Genomic DNA, 13,431 nt, shown 5'->3' with positions numbered 1-13,431 from the left:
GCCCTTTCCTCATCTCTTCTGAGCCTCCGTTTCCTTCTCTGCACAATGAAGACTTAGACTAGAAAAGTGCTTTTCAGTTTCTTTTAAGCCATGTTTCCTTTGAGAAACAGAAAATACAAATCTCTCCTCCCATTCAACATACAGATTTTGACACATCCTCCAAGGAGTGACATAGCTCTTTGTGGAAAATTGAAGTGATTGTGATTCCAGGTGGCACAGAAAAGACTCTTCAGACATTTATTGCAGGGAGAGGGCAGGAAAGGGGCAGTATATCCCACTTTCTAGTGTGAGCACTGGAACAGGGGCTTGGGTTTAAATACAGTGTCCGACGTGGCCTCTCTCTAATATTTTTTTTTTTTGCCTCTCTCTAATCTTGCACAATGTGATAAAACTCTCTCCCTCAGTTTCTTAATGCGTCAAGTTGGGGTGATAATAATTTAAGTCTTTTGTGAAACATTATACACATAAGATATTTGTTTCTTGGTAGAAACAAAACCTGCGAGAGAATCTGGGATTTCTTTAAAAAAAAAAAATCTTGTCCACAGCACTCTGTCTGTGTCTATTTTGAAGTTCCTTGAGGGTGAGCGTTGGGTCTAAAGTCCATCGTGGGACAGGTGGCCCATGGGTCTGTGTGCCGCAGGTTGCCCCCTCCTCCCCAGGCCTCTTCCTCTCAGTCCAGGATGAAGTTACGTACTAGATTTACACAGAGATCTTGTGGAAATTGCTTTTCATTTTATTGTTTCACGAAGAAGGGCTGCCATCATGATCTCTGTAGTCAGCTTTTGGTGACCTGAAGGCTATGCAATTACGTTTTTCTATTTAATAAAAAGAAAAAAAAATTACAAGTACAAAATTAGACCTACGGTGGTGGCAGGGGCTCTTGAAAGTGGGGACCATTAGCTTTGTTAGTTTCAGGTGCAGGGGCCTCTGGCCATGAGGACACATCATCGTGCTCTGAAGTTGGAGGGACCAGTGGGCTCAGTGGGAATATTTACTGAGTGTATCTCATGGGCTGGGCATTGACCTATTTGTACTGTGTGTTCCTTATTTGAGACAGTGAGCTCATTTAACCTCAATAGCCTCTTTAATAAATTAGACTTTTTATTTTGAGATATAATGTAGATTCCCATGTAGTTGTAAGAGATAATATGGAGAGGGCCTACGGACATTTTGCCCAAGTTTCTTTAAAGGTTCCATCTTGCAAAGTTGGGATACAATTCAGTAATGACTCACTAACCCTTTGAGGTTTGTGTTATTGCCCTCATTCCTATTCATGATTAAACTGGGGTTAAGAGGAGCACACAGGCCTGCCCAGGTCACCCATGGTTAGTGTAGAGTCGGGTGAAACGTGGGCTTGGGATTTCCAGGCAGTTCCATCATGATGCTCTGTGGCAGGGAGCAGCATTCACTTTGCTTGTTTATTCATTCATTCAACAAGCATTTATTGAGTAAACTCTGTGGGTCAGATGCTATCATAGGTTTATCTGATTCTTCAGCAGTATGGAGAATCCGGTAATGTTTCCTTCTTCTTTTAATCTGAGAAAATTAGCTCTGAGAGGTTATAAACACCCCAAAGGAAATATAGCTCATAAATGAGGGATAGTAAATTTGTACAGTTCCTTCTTCTTATGCAGGTGGGACCCTAGGCATTTTACATTTGTAAACTTCCATAATCCAGATATATTCTTGTAAGGCAAGGATTTTTTTTAATTGAAGTATACTCATGTTTACAATGTTGTGTCAATTGCAAGGTGTTTTTTTTTTTTTCTTGAATTTGGAATTCAAAAAATATTTTTTGAGGGGGGTAAATAGGTTTATTTATTTGTTTCATTTTTTTTAAAATGAGGTACTGAGGATTCAACCCAGGACCTCATACATGCTAAGCATGTGCTCTACCACTGAACTGTACCATCCTCCCCAAAGCAAGTTTTCTTATCAAGTATTCTGCAGCTTAGGAGTTCAAATAAATTGGAGTTGAAATCCAGGTCTTTTGATCCTACTGTGTTTCTTTGCATTATATCCTGCTGAGGTTTGTGGAAGCAGTTCCTTTATTCATTCCTTTATTCAGCAGTTTTGAGCACTGACTTTGCATCAGGACCTGGCTAGGTGCATGGAAACAGAAAACAAGAAATGACCCTTTTCTGCAGAGGGCGGAGGCCTAGACCAAAAGCTGCGTAATGTGATCTGAGCTGCGGTAGCCATGTGCAGACGCTGAGGACAAACTGAACCCCCGGCTTTGCTTGGGCTTCCCCTGCCTTCTGACTGGTACACACCAGGTCACCGCAACCCAGTGAGGCCCGCAGCCCGCAGCACAGTATGTACCTCGGTCTCCTCTTCCCTCTCGTCAGGGCCTGCAACATGAACATCCCTGACTACGTGCAGTGTGCTGAGGACCACCAGACTCTCCCCGTGGTGGTCCAACCCGTGGGGATCATCTCAGAGCAGAATTTGTTGTGCATCTATAAGCGAATTTCCTTGGTGAGGCAGATAAGCCCGTGCGGCTCGCAGTGGGCACTCTGTATCCACTAAAGTCACCACTATGCACCCGAGAATGGGTGGAGCGACTTCCAGACCCACCACAAGGTCGTGAGCCTTGTCACCATTACCGACTGCCTCTTGGCCAAGACCTTCGAGAAGCTCCACCTGCAGAGGAGCTGTATGGCACCATGCTCTATGACTCTCGGCTCTTTGTCTTTGTGCTGCATTTGGGAGGTGGCCGAGCAGCCGCGCACCGACGTGGCCTTCAATTTACGAGGACTGCAGGGTGGTGGAGAAGAGGATCGAGGACTTCACTGAATCTCTCTTCATCATGCTCAAGTCCAAGTGCCTGGACGGTGCATCCGACAAGTCTGGGGACAAGATCCTCCTGCTCTACATCCTGTTTGAGAAGGAGGACTTCGTGGGACTGGACACAGAGAGCAGGAAAGTCTACCTGCATGCCCGGCCACCCTGGCTATGTGAAGGGTTGCTTCCCTACTTCCAGAAAGGTATCAGCAAGGAGGAGGGCTGTCTTGTAGCCAAGGCATGAGGGAGGTGAAACCCGCCGGTTTTCAGACGTTTAAAAGTGAATCCGCCTTTGTTTCGGAGAGATTCTTTTAGGGTTATTATGGACACTTACTCCTGTTTTTCAGCCAATTAACCTGGTGTGACCGCTGGAGTTGCTGTCCAATAGAGTAGCCAAAGCCACTGATGCTAGGAGAGCTGGGGAGGAGGCTGCTCTGAGCTGAGATGTGCTCTAGGTCAAATGCACATCAGACGCTGAGACTTGTCTAGTAAAAAGAATGTAAACTATCTTGTTACTTTCTTTATTGATTACATGTAAAAATGATAGTATTTTACATACAGTAGATTAAGTAAGATATGTTTTAAAATCAGTTTCTAGGGGTTTTTTTGGGGGGGTTACCTCTTTAAATGTGGCAACTGGGAAACTTTCTTTACATGGCTCACATTTCATTCCTGTTGGACAGCCTCTCCTGGGACAGTCTCATCCCTTTGCTTATAGATGTCATGCTGAATCCTGAGATGCAGAATGAGGCGCTGGTTGAGCTGGGGGTGGAGCCAGTGTCTCCTGCTTCCCAGTTCCAGCAAGTGCACGGCTCAGGCCCTCTCTCCCTGCCTGACAAACACCATGCCAATTTAGGACAACAGAAACACTGCCAGGGGCTTCCAAATGAGCTCCTTACGCAGGGAAATGCGTGTCACGGAGTATGGGGCACAGCAGTGAAAGATTCGTCCTCACTTTGTCCCTGTGATTAGGTCAACGGACCCACTTTGCCTTGGAAGTGCAGACGAGTTCTTCTGGGCTTCCTACCCCCCCACCTTCTGCTCTGTTTCCCTGTGTATCTATCGAGATATCCCTCGGGCAGAAGAGGGTGAGATGCCTTTGCCGAGAGGTGGTCCCCCTTTGCTGGGGAGATTGTGGGAATCTGTGTCCCCCCGGCCTACGGCCTCGTGCCTTGACTCTGGAGAGGGCTCATGGCGGTCCCAAAGGTGACGGTCGTAGGACCTGGCACGTGCTGCCGGGCCCGAAGTGGAGGAGGTGTTCTGCGATTCTCTGTGAGTCTAAAATCAGATTCTACTTTCTGGTTGTTGGTAAGTTGGAGGAGAAGATGCCAGAGAATTGATAAAAAGATAGTCCAGACCAGTCCTGTGAGTGACAGGCACAGGGGACCCGAGTCCCACCTGCTTGTGGTGCCTGGCGGGCTCTGGATGAATTTTCACTTCCTCCCCGGACATACCTCTGTGGCTTAAGAAAGGGGCGAGGCATATCGTGGCCATGACCTGTACTTGTCCTCGCAGGGCCCTGTGATCTACACCGCTTTCTCCCCTTCTGCTTCTTGTAGATGAGCTGGCAGATGTAGTGGTCTGGGCAAAGCTGAGGGCACAGATGCCAGCACCGTGCCACTCCCAGGCTGGCTCCATTCCCGTCACCTGTCACCTCCTGCTCAGTCCCCAGGCGTCAGTGAATGTAGGTGCATCGGTGCAACGTAAGCAGGGACCAAATTCTCCCCCTGGACAGAATGGTGGGTGAGCAGTGGAAGCCTGGAGCCCTGCCCCAGACCCCTAGCCAGTGCCTCCTCTTTTGTCACAGGAGGCACTGGTGATATGTTTGCTCAGCAACTGCTTGGCTCTGAGTCTGCAGACCCACCAGAGAATGCCAGCTTGTTTTTGCCTTTTGAAGTGTGTCCTTGGGATTTGGCGGAGTAGCTGGTTGTGTGCTTAGCCCATAGTGGTTGACACTGTCACCATTGTTTACCCAGAACCTCGTGTACCAGGCATGGCTCTCGGCATCAAAATACAGCAGCGCATTAAACCTCCCTCCTGGTGGGTCTGTTTGTTTTGGTACCATAAGGGCTCAGCCAGCATCTGAACGTCAGTGAGATAACGCGGCCAGTGAGCTCGGGTCAAGTACGCTCTCCTCCAGTCACTTTTACTCCATTGTTGCTTTTACTATTCCACAGTCATTACTTTTTTAAACAATGCTTTGGTGCAGGAACAGAACCTAAATCTCTCCTGTTACTCTTGGTGGGAGTGAGTAAAATTGTCCAGCTTGAAATGCGACCACATTTTGTAGCTCAAAAGCTGTCTACACGCATCTAGGTGTAGTTTAGTTTTGGGGCGCTGACCACGTTGGGGTCCCCCGGCAGCGCCGCTCGCCTCAGGCCTCTGCCTTCCCTGGAACAATAGGTGAGGGTGGGTCTCACCGTCCCCTCGTCCCTGTCCTCACCAAACTCACCTAAATTCTTGTAATTGCTGTCAGTTATTTTTGTTCTCATGTGTTTCTAATTTTCGCTGTTCCTCTTTTCCTTTTTCTATTTCCCTTTCTATCTTCTACCGCCCTGTGAGCATGTTGTTGCGTCTGAAAAGTGGACTGTGCACACCCTGCATTGGAAATAGCCAGATTGTCCTCCGTGCTGTCCCCATCGCTTTAAAAAGCAAAAACCTTAACAGTTGCCTTGATCCATATATTATCCTAGTCATCTTTTTATTTTCTAGTTTTTTGGAATTTTTGCTTTGTTAGCACATCACCCACTGGTGTTTGATACCTGTTAAAATACTTGCTTTGAGGAACCAGTTTGGTCCTCCTCATGTTTGGTGACAAATGCGCCCTTATTAAATTTGTTTGATTGTTTTGAAGAAGTGAGATGTGAATTGATTTAGGCGGCTGCTGAGGGATTTTTTTCATGGAGTATTTAAACTTGGAAAGTCAAAATCTGCAGCATCTTCCTTGATTCTGGCTTTCACACAAACGTGCTTGGCACGAGGTTCCGGGCTGTTGCTGTGTGACGTGCGTGACGGAGCTTCCTGGCCGGTGGTCACTGGTGAGAATGTGGCAGGCTCGGAGATGTGCAGCTGCAGGGGATGCTGTTGGAGGAAGCAGTCACCGGTTTTGTGTTTTTTGTTTTTTGCTTTTGCATTCACTTTCCCCGTGCCATTTACTGTATTTTGCCTTCATAGAGAGGCAGGAGCGGGTCTAAACTCCATGCCTCTCTTATTTTCCCTTTACGAGGCTGGTTTTTCTGAGTATCAGAACAACATGGCCTTCTACTAAGTAGCTGGCTCACTTGGATCTGGTGGACACAGGGACCGCTAAGGGGGACCGTAGCTTCCTCTCTGCTCCAGCCAGTGGGCATTCAGTGCCGGGTCTGTGGTTTGCCTCAGCAGCCATGCAAACCTCCCTGTACCAGCCTTTACTATTAACCCACGTTGGCAGTAAATAGCTGACTCCGTGTCTGTTGCAGCTGACGTCCACCACTGACGGCCGTGTCGTTAGTTTGCGGTAGTGAGTGTCCAACACCCCATTCAGCTGTGAAGTGACCTTGCATTCTCACTCACACCCTGGTTCATCTCACCCGGGGAAAGGGTTTGGCCACCACCGTCATGCTGGCCATGAGACCTTGTTTCTACTTTCATGCCCTGGTCCAATTGTGGACACTTCATCCTTCACTGACTTGGTCTCGCTTGAGACAGGCCAGACTTTCTGAAAGAGTCCATCACATTCTGGGGGGGAACAGAACAGAAGTAAGTGCAGCAAGAAGATGTCTAGGCTATCTGTGTTGGCAATGCAGGCTGGGATCTGTGAAGGCTGGGCTGTGCCTTGGACACAGGCCTTTCCCGTGGCTCCCGATAGCCCAGGGGTCGGAGTGAGAACAGCCTTGCCTGGGTTTCCCCATTCTCATTTGCTCACTGGCAGGTGTGTCTGCTAACTCGGAACTGCCCCAAACCTTGGGCCCTTCAAATTTCAGACCACAGGAGAACCTTGAGTCCCTTCTCCTGGGCCTCCTTTGTGAGAATCCAGTGCCTTCTGATGTGACCAGCGGCAGGAGATGCCTCCCCCTCCAGGGAGCTCTCTTCGGAGGACTGTGACGCACTGTACCTTGCTATGAGCTTGTGGGGTTCCATCCGTGGTCCTTGCAGAACCAGACTTGAGACTGGCTTAGCGATAGAAATGACAGGACTGATTCCAGGGCAGGGCCGGGGGGAGGAACAGGGGAAATTGAATGTGACCTCAAACACCTAGGTGGGTTCTGGGTCTGTTACTAAAATCGGGAGCCTGGGAGGTACCTGCCAGGAATCGAACTCTAGAGTAAATGGTGGACATGAGGCATTTTTAAGATTCCATTTGTCATCCAAGTTAGGACTTCAAAGAGGCACTCGGGTCTATGGCCCCGGGGCTCAGGTGAAGGAGCAGGACCACAGATACACGTTGGGAGTCGTCATTCTTAGCTGGTGTTCACAGCCGTGCAGGTGGATGAGCTCATCTCGAGAGGTGCAGACTGAGGCTGAGGCGGGTCAGGGCTGTGCCTGGGTTGGAGGAAAGCCCAGACCATGCAGCTTTGGTGTGTCGGTCAGTGGCGTTTGGGATTTTCAGAGCAATGGCATTTATCCTTAAGGGTCCTGGGGGTGGGAAGGGCCACCCAGGAAGAAATATGAAGGGAGGGTTTTGGCCACGCGTGCGCGTCTTGGGATGATGCAGAGGCTGCATGGTCCGGGAGGGGAACCTACTCGGAAGCTGGAGTCGGAGTGGGGAGTGGGGAGTGGGGAGAAGTTAGTCACACTCACCTGAGAGAGAGGGACAGAGGCCTAGGGAGTCTCCACCATAGCGGACTCTCTTTCCCACGAACAAAAGGCCAGCAGACAGAAGATTTGAGGTGAGAAGGGACGGGCGCTGGGAGAGGAGCCAAAGTGGAGAATGGTGGTTGGACAGTTCTGGAATAGTCTCCCTGCAAAATAGAGTTAAAAAAACCAAGACTCTTAAGAACATTGATAGTGACGTTGGAGGAGATAGTTCTTTTTCTGGCCTCCTAAAGATAAGGCATGTATCCGGGGATACACAGAAGTATCGGGCAGTCTGGTCCTGGGGCTTGACCCTTACCAGGGGGAACAATGCAAGTTTAAAGGGGGAGAAGGGCAGCGGAGGGAAACTAGCCAGGCCTCGTGTCTGGTACCAGTCGGCCGCACTACTTGCGTGTTGCATTCACATCCATGTCTCCCAGGTGGGCGGTGGCAGCCCCCTTTTGCAGATTGGGAAGCCTTCTCAGAGGGGTTAAGGGATTGGTCCGTTTAGCGGCTAGTCAATGCTGTAGCAGGATTCAAGCAGGGCCTTTTCAGACTTCAAGGGCATGTTCTATCTACTAATTCCGGTACCTCCCTGTTGTACCTGGATTGGTGAATTGGGTCAGTTTTGGAGCCTTTCATAAAAAGTACGATTTAAGTGCCTCAGGATTGTTTCACAAAGCTCAGTGTTCTTTAATGGTTCAGAAGCACCGCAGTGATTTTCGCCCCACAGAGGTAAGGTCTTACTCCTTTGACGCTGACGTGGTGGCAAATGACGTACAGGTGCAAAACCAGACTTAGCAGCTTCTGAAGGGAAACTCTCCAGTTCTCCCTTGATAGGCTTTCTTCCACGGGATGTAACCTGCTGCAGGGTAGATCTGAGCTTTCCATATGGAGTGAGGGTTTGATATCCAAAGTTAGCAAAGAAGGGTCAGATGGAGAAAATCGACGTTAACAATTTATTTTGGGGTTTCATTAGACAAGATGCACTATCGCTTAATGGCCCATATAACGTATGTAATTGAGTACAGAACATTGCATTCCTTACTTTCTAATGAGAGCTGTCTTGCAACGTAAGGTTGTCTGCTTTGGAACTTCAGCTCAGCCATTAGGGCACCTGTCAATGTGTTGGTGTGATTGTATTTACACAGTGCATGTAATCTGGGCTTCCTCAGCCCCAAACACTCCAGTGCAGAATCATAGGCTGTAGCCATCACTTAGTTACACAAATACTTCTACAACTATATGATACAAAAAAAAAAAGAGAGAGAGATAGAGATTGCCTTTATCAAAGTTCCTTTGATTTTAACTGCAAACTGTTGTTGAGCAGCTCTGGTTTCCTTTGGATATGAATATGTACATTTCTTTGCATGTAACTTGGATTTTAGACTAGAACACCAACCTCTTGCTTTCCATGAGCCACAAAACTGATAGCCAAATGACATACGTATGAAACATTTTATTCTTTTCTTCTGAGACAGAATCCTTGAATCTGGGACTTAGGCTGTGATTTTGCTTTTTGCTTTTCCCACCCCTCTTGTTGTCTCACTCCTTTTTCCCACGTGGCCTCCAAGAGGTCATGGTCTCCGAGGAGCAGGTGGACAAACACCAGTTGGTCGCCAAGCAGTCCTGCTGTAGAGGGAGCCCAGCCAAGAGCTAAAGGACATCATCAGAGAGGGCTTCCTTGAAGAAATGGGCTCTACATTCAGTTATGAGGGCAGAGTAAGAGTCAGCCAGGAGAAAGAATCAAGAGGGTGACTCAGGTGGCAGGAGCAGCCCGGGTAGAGGCCTGGAGGCTTGTGGGGTGGGGACTCGGGGAGAGTGCACTGTGTGGTCCAGGGTGGAGGGTGCCCCTGCTTGGAAGGACCCTGCAGTGGGCCTAGGGATGGAGGGCTTTGGAGGAGCTTGGTTTTTTACTAGAACTGACACAGAAGAGGCAGTGAAGGGTGTCAGCATAAAGTGACCCTCAGGAGAGGTACTCCTGGTTTTGCTTCTGATGTTCTACAGAAAGAAGGGGTCGGGGTGGGCGAGAGCAGCTCTGCCCGTCCCTTTGAGACCCACCCCTTCATTCATTTATTCATAACACATGCAATTCTGAGTGTCCAGGGGAGAGAGGGTGGACTCACAGTAGTAAGCAAAATGTATTGCTTCTTGAGAGTTTAGCATTGTCAGAAGTTGTCTTAGCGTAGAATGTTCTGGGAACACAGCAGGGGCACCTATCCCAAAGTGCAGAGTTTCGAGGGAAGGAAGGCTTCCTTGACAAACCGTCAAAATGAGCCTGGAGGCAAGTGGGAATTAGCAGAAGGTCAGGGGGCACCTGAGGTCATTGGGGACCTGGGTACTGAGGTGAGGCTGGGCGAGCAGGGTCGGGGGTGGGGCTAGAACTCTACCAGGGAGCCTCTGAAGGGTTTGAGGTGGGGGTGACTTAATCAAATTTGTGCTTTGGGAAGGCTGTCCTGGCTGTGTGTGTGTGTGTGTGTGTGTGTGTGTGTGTGTGTGTGTGTGAAGCGGGGAAGAGGGGGAGAGTGCCACCAACTGGGAGGGTCATTAGAAGACCATTGACAGGCTTGGGGGCCACCAGTGGGAGAGGGGCGTCTGGGCTGCTTGGGGACGGCAGGGGCAGTGTGGATGCCGGATTTCCTCATGGGGAGGGCTTATTAACGGGGACCCCCTAGCGGCACCTTGTGGCTGGAAGAAAACGGATGCAGCCAGGTGGACTTTTCTCTTCTTCCCTGCCTTGTGTGATGATCTTAGCTCAGCCAACATTTGGAACAGAAGAGCTAAGTTTCAGGGTAGTCCAGGACTTTGTTGAGCTCTTTCGAGTGAGATCTGATAGGATTTATGCTTGTTTTGAGATCTGCATGTTCACTTAGCTAAAAACGTCCCGTCTTTTGGATTTCCATAGGGGTATTTATTCTTGATAAAGATTGCTTTCTTGGTGAGAGGAAATTTAATACAGCTGCTGTCTTTCTCAAAAAAAATTCTTATCTTTTAAGAAATTTAAAATTCAAAAGAATAGCAAAATTTAAAAATGATAAAGTAAGGCTTTGGTGTAGTTTCTTTGGATTCTGAGTTAATGTAGAGTTAGAGCCTTTGCATTACTTAAATAGCACATCCTTGTCAGTATTTAAAGAGCTGTTAGTGAGCGCCCCAGGCCCCACTTCTCAAAGCATCATTAAATCTTGCTCTGAAATAGTGAAGTCATAAAGTTCTTGTTGGCAGAAGCCAAACAGTTGGTTTATAATTTGCAGCATAGCACCCTTTATAAAATAATAATAGGTTCAAAATTAAGAAAGTGGAAGGTAATTGATTTTTTTAAAGCTGAAACATAAACTCTCTTGTGTTAATGTTGAAACTGGTAATTTCGAAAAGAAAAATCCTACTGTAATATCATCTACGTGGAATACATATATGTCTATCACGTTTGCAATGTAACTGCGCAGTGGTTTTTGAAGACAGGACCATTCCAGCTGAGATACTGGCAGTGATGCTTGCTGGTTTTCAATGGAAGACCCTAAATTTGCCTACTTAGCTTTATTCTTTTCTTTTCTGTTCTCTCTCTCTCTATCTTTTTTTTTTTTTTTTTTTTTGTAGTGAGAGGGCTCAGTAGTGCTTTGCCAGCATGATTTTGGGGCAATTTGGGGGCAGATATCGTGCACAAGCAGTGAGATATTTCCATGCATTTTACTTTCCGGACATCACCATGGAACATGTGGGGGTTTGTGCCTGCAGGCCGGGATACTGCAGGACTCCCTGGTCCATCACAGTTATGTCTTGGAACTGCTCCAGTCAGTGAATGACTTTCTGTGGCTTGGAGGTAAGGTGATCTGATGCAGATGATCAGATGTGTAAGAAAGTACTGTTACTTGAAATAGAAAACCTATCAAAAATGGCTCTAAAATACAGGATGAAGGAGGAGAAATGGCTGAGCTGCTTGCATGGGGAATATTCTCAGGTGACTCCGTCATTGTGACTCCTGTCACTCCCCACACCCCCAGCCCGGCACGGCAGTCATGCTGAAGCAAGCATGCACTTCCTCAGAAACACGCTGAATTTCCTTGTGCCTCTGTTTGTTGGCTTTTTTTTTTTTCAAAGCACATCTTGCCTTTTGCTTAAATGCCATCCCTGCCTAGTCACCTCTTACACTCATACTTCTGGACCTCGTCCGTACATAGCTGCTGAATGGATGAACAGAATGTAGTATCTCCATGTAGTGGAACATTATTCAGATGTAAGAGTGAATAAAAAAGGAAAAAATAAATAAAGGGGAATATGAAACAGGCCACCTGCTCTGGGAAGTCCACACTGACTGCTCAACCCGCCCTTTTCCCTTTGAAACCCAATCACTTATGCTCCTCTCTACTCTTTTTGATAGTACTTACCAACTTCTAATAAACTTTAACACTTTCAAAAAAAAAAGAGAGAGATGCTGATACGACTTCAACATGGACGAGCCTTCATAACAGCACGTTAAGTGAAAGGAAGCAGACACAAACGGCCACATATTGTTGACTTCAGTGATCTGAAATGCTCAGAATAGGCACATGCAGAGGCAGAGAGCATGTGATGGTTGCAAGGGGCTGGGTGGAGTGGGGTTGGGGAGTGACTGCTAGTGACAGGGGTGTTCTTCTGGGGTGATGAAGTGTTCTGGAAATAGATGGTGTTGAGGGCTGCACAACCGTGAGTGTGCAGAAGACTGCTGAGCGCTGTCTCTGGGAGTGCCTGTGGTTGGGGGCGGATTTATTTTGTTCTCATCCGTGAAGAGTCATCTTGTGCTGAGGCCATTCTACTCCAGTGAGTGGTGAGGCTCAGAGACTTTGCAGAGTCATGTGTTATTTTCCCCCTTGCTGAGTGTAAGCAAAATATTTTTAAGCCTGAGAAAGTGCTCCATCTGCAGAAATGTCTTTAAGTTTTCCATGGTGTAAAAATCTTCAGAGATTTTTAATCGTTGAGGACAGCCTGTGGGGGGAAACAGCCCGTGAAGCCTGGGTGACACTGGGAAGAGCCGCTCTTCCATCCCTGACAGGGGTGGGGATTTCACCCCCGTTCAGGCAGTGAAGGGCCCAGACCCGTGAGCGGAGTTGACAATCGTGAATATTTATGTGTATCCGCTGCTTCATCTTGGATATTAATTTCAAGCTGAGTCAGTTTGTGGCGGCAGCCTCATCCTACATCAGGAATCTATACTATCTGCTCTTTGAGGTGAAGACCTGACAGACTTGATTATTTAACAGTCTCCCTTGAATTGATATCTCAGATTCCTTTGTCAATAGTAAAACAGCAGAAATATAGACGTCCTTTAATGCCGATGTGACCTGGAGCAGATTTAGTCTCTGTGCCTCAGTGGCCTTATCTGCGGGTGGGGAAGATGATAACAGTGCTTCCCTCAGAGGGGCTGGTGAGGGGAGAGTGAGGAGCACAAAGGGAGGACTTACACGAGATGCTCATGAATGACAAAATTTTGTGCTCTCAGCCTGTTGAGGCCTCAGGGGCAGAGATGGTCGAACAGAGCAGTCCTAGCCAGAGCTCGATCCGTGTTGGCAGCTGTTATGATCAGTATCACCCCTGTGGGTTATCAGGCAGTTTTAAGACTTGGTAATAGGAATTCATGAATAATGTTAAAAGATTAGACAACTCAGATCCGGTTTACATAGTTCTCAAGATTTCCTATGAGAAATGGATATTTTTCCCCCATCTTTAATCTGAGTTGAGTCTCTAAAAAAATTCTGTATTCCTCCATCTTTTTGATTTAATTCTCCATTTCTTGAAAAAAAAAAGTCTTTAAATGGAGTTACTGGTGTCTGAACTGAGGGTTTCATGCATGCTGAGCACATACTCACTCAAGTGAGGTATAATCTCCCCCGTGATTTTTTT

This window comes from Camelus bactrianus, chromosome 3 (genome assembly GCF_048773025.1).
Source record: "Camelus bactrianus isolate YW-2024 breed Bactrian camel chromosome 3, ASM4877302v1, whole genome shotgun sequence".
Classification (NCBI taxonomy): domain Eukaryota; kingdom Metazoa; phylum Chordata; class Mammalia; order Artiodactyla; family Camelidae; genus Camelus; species Camelus bactrianus.
Note: the sequence above shows the minus strand (reverse complement) of the source record.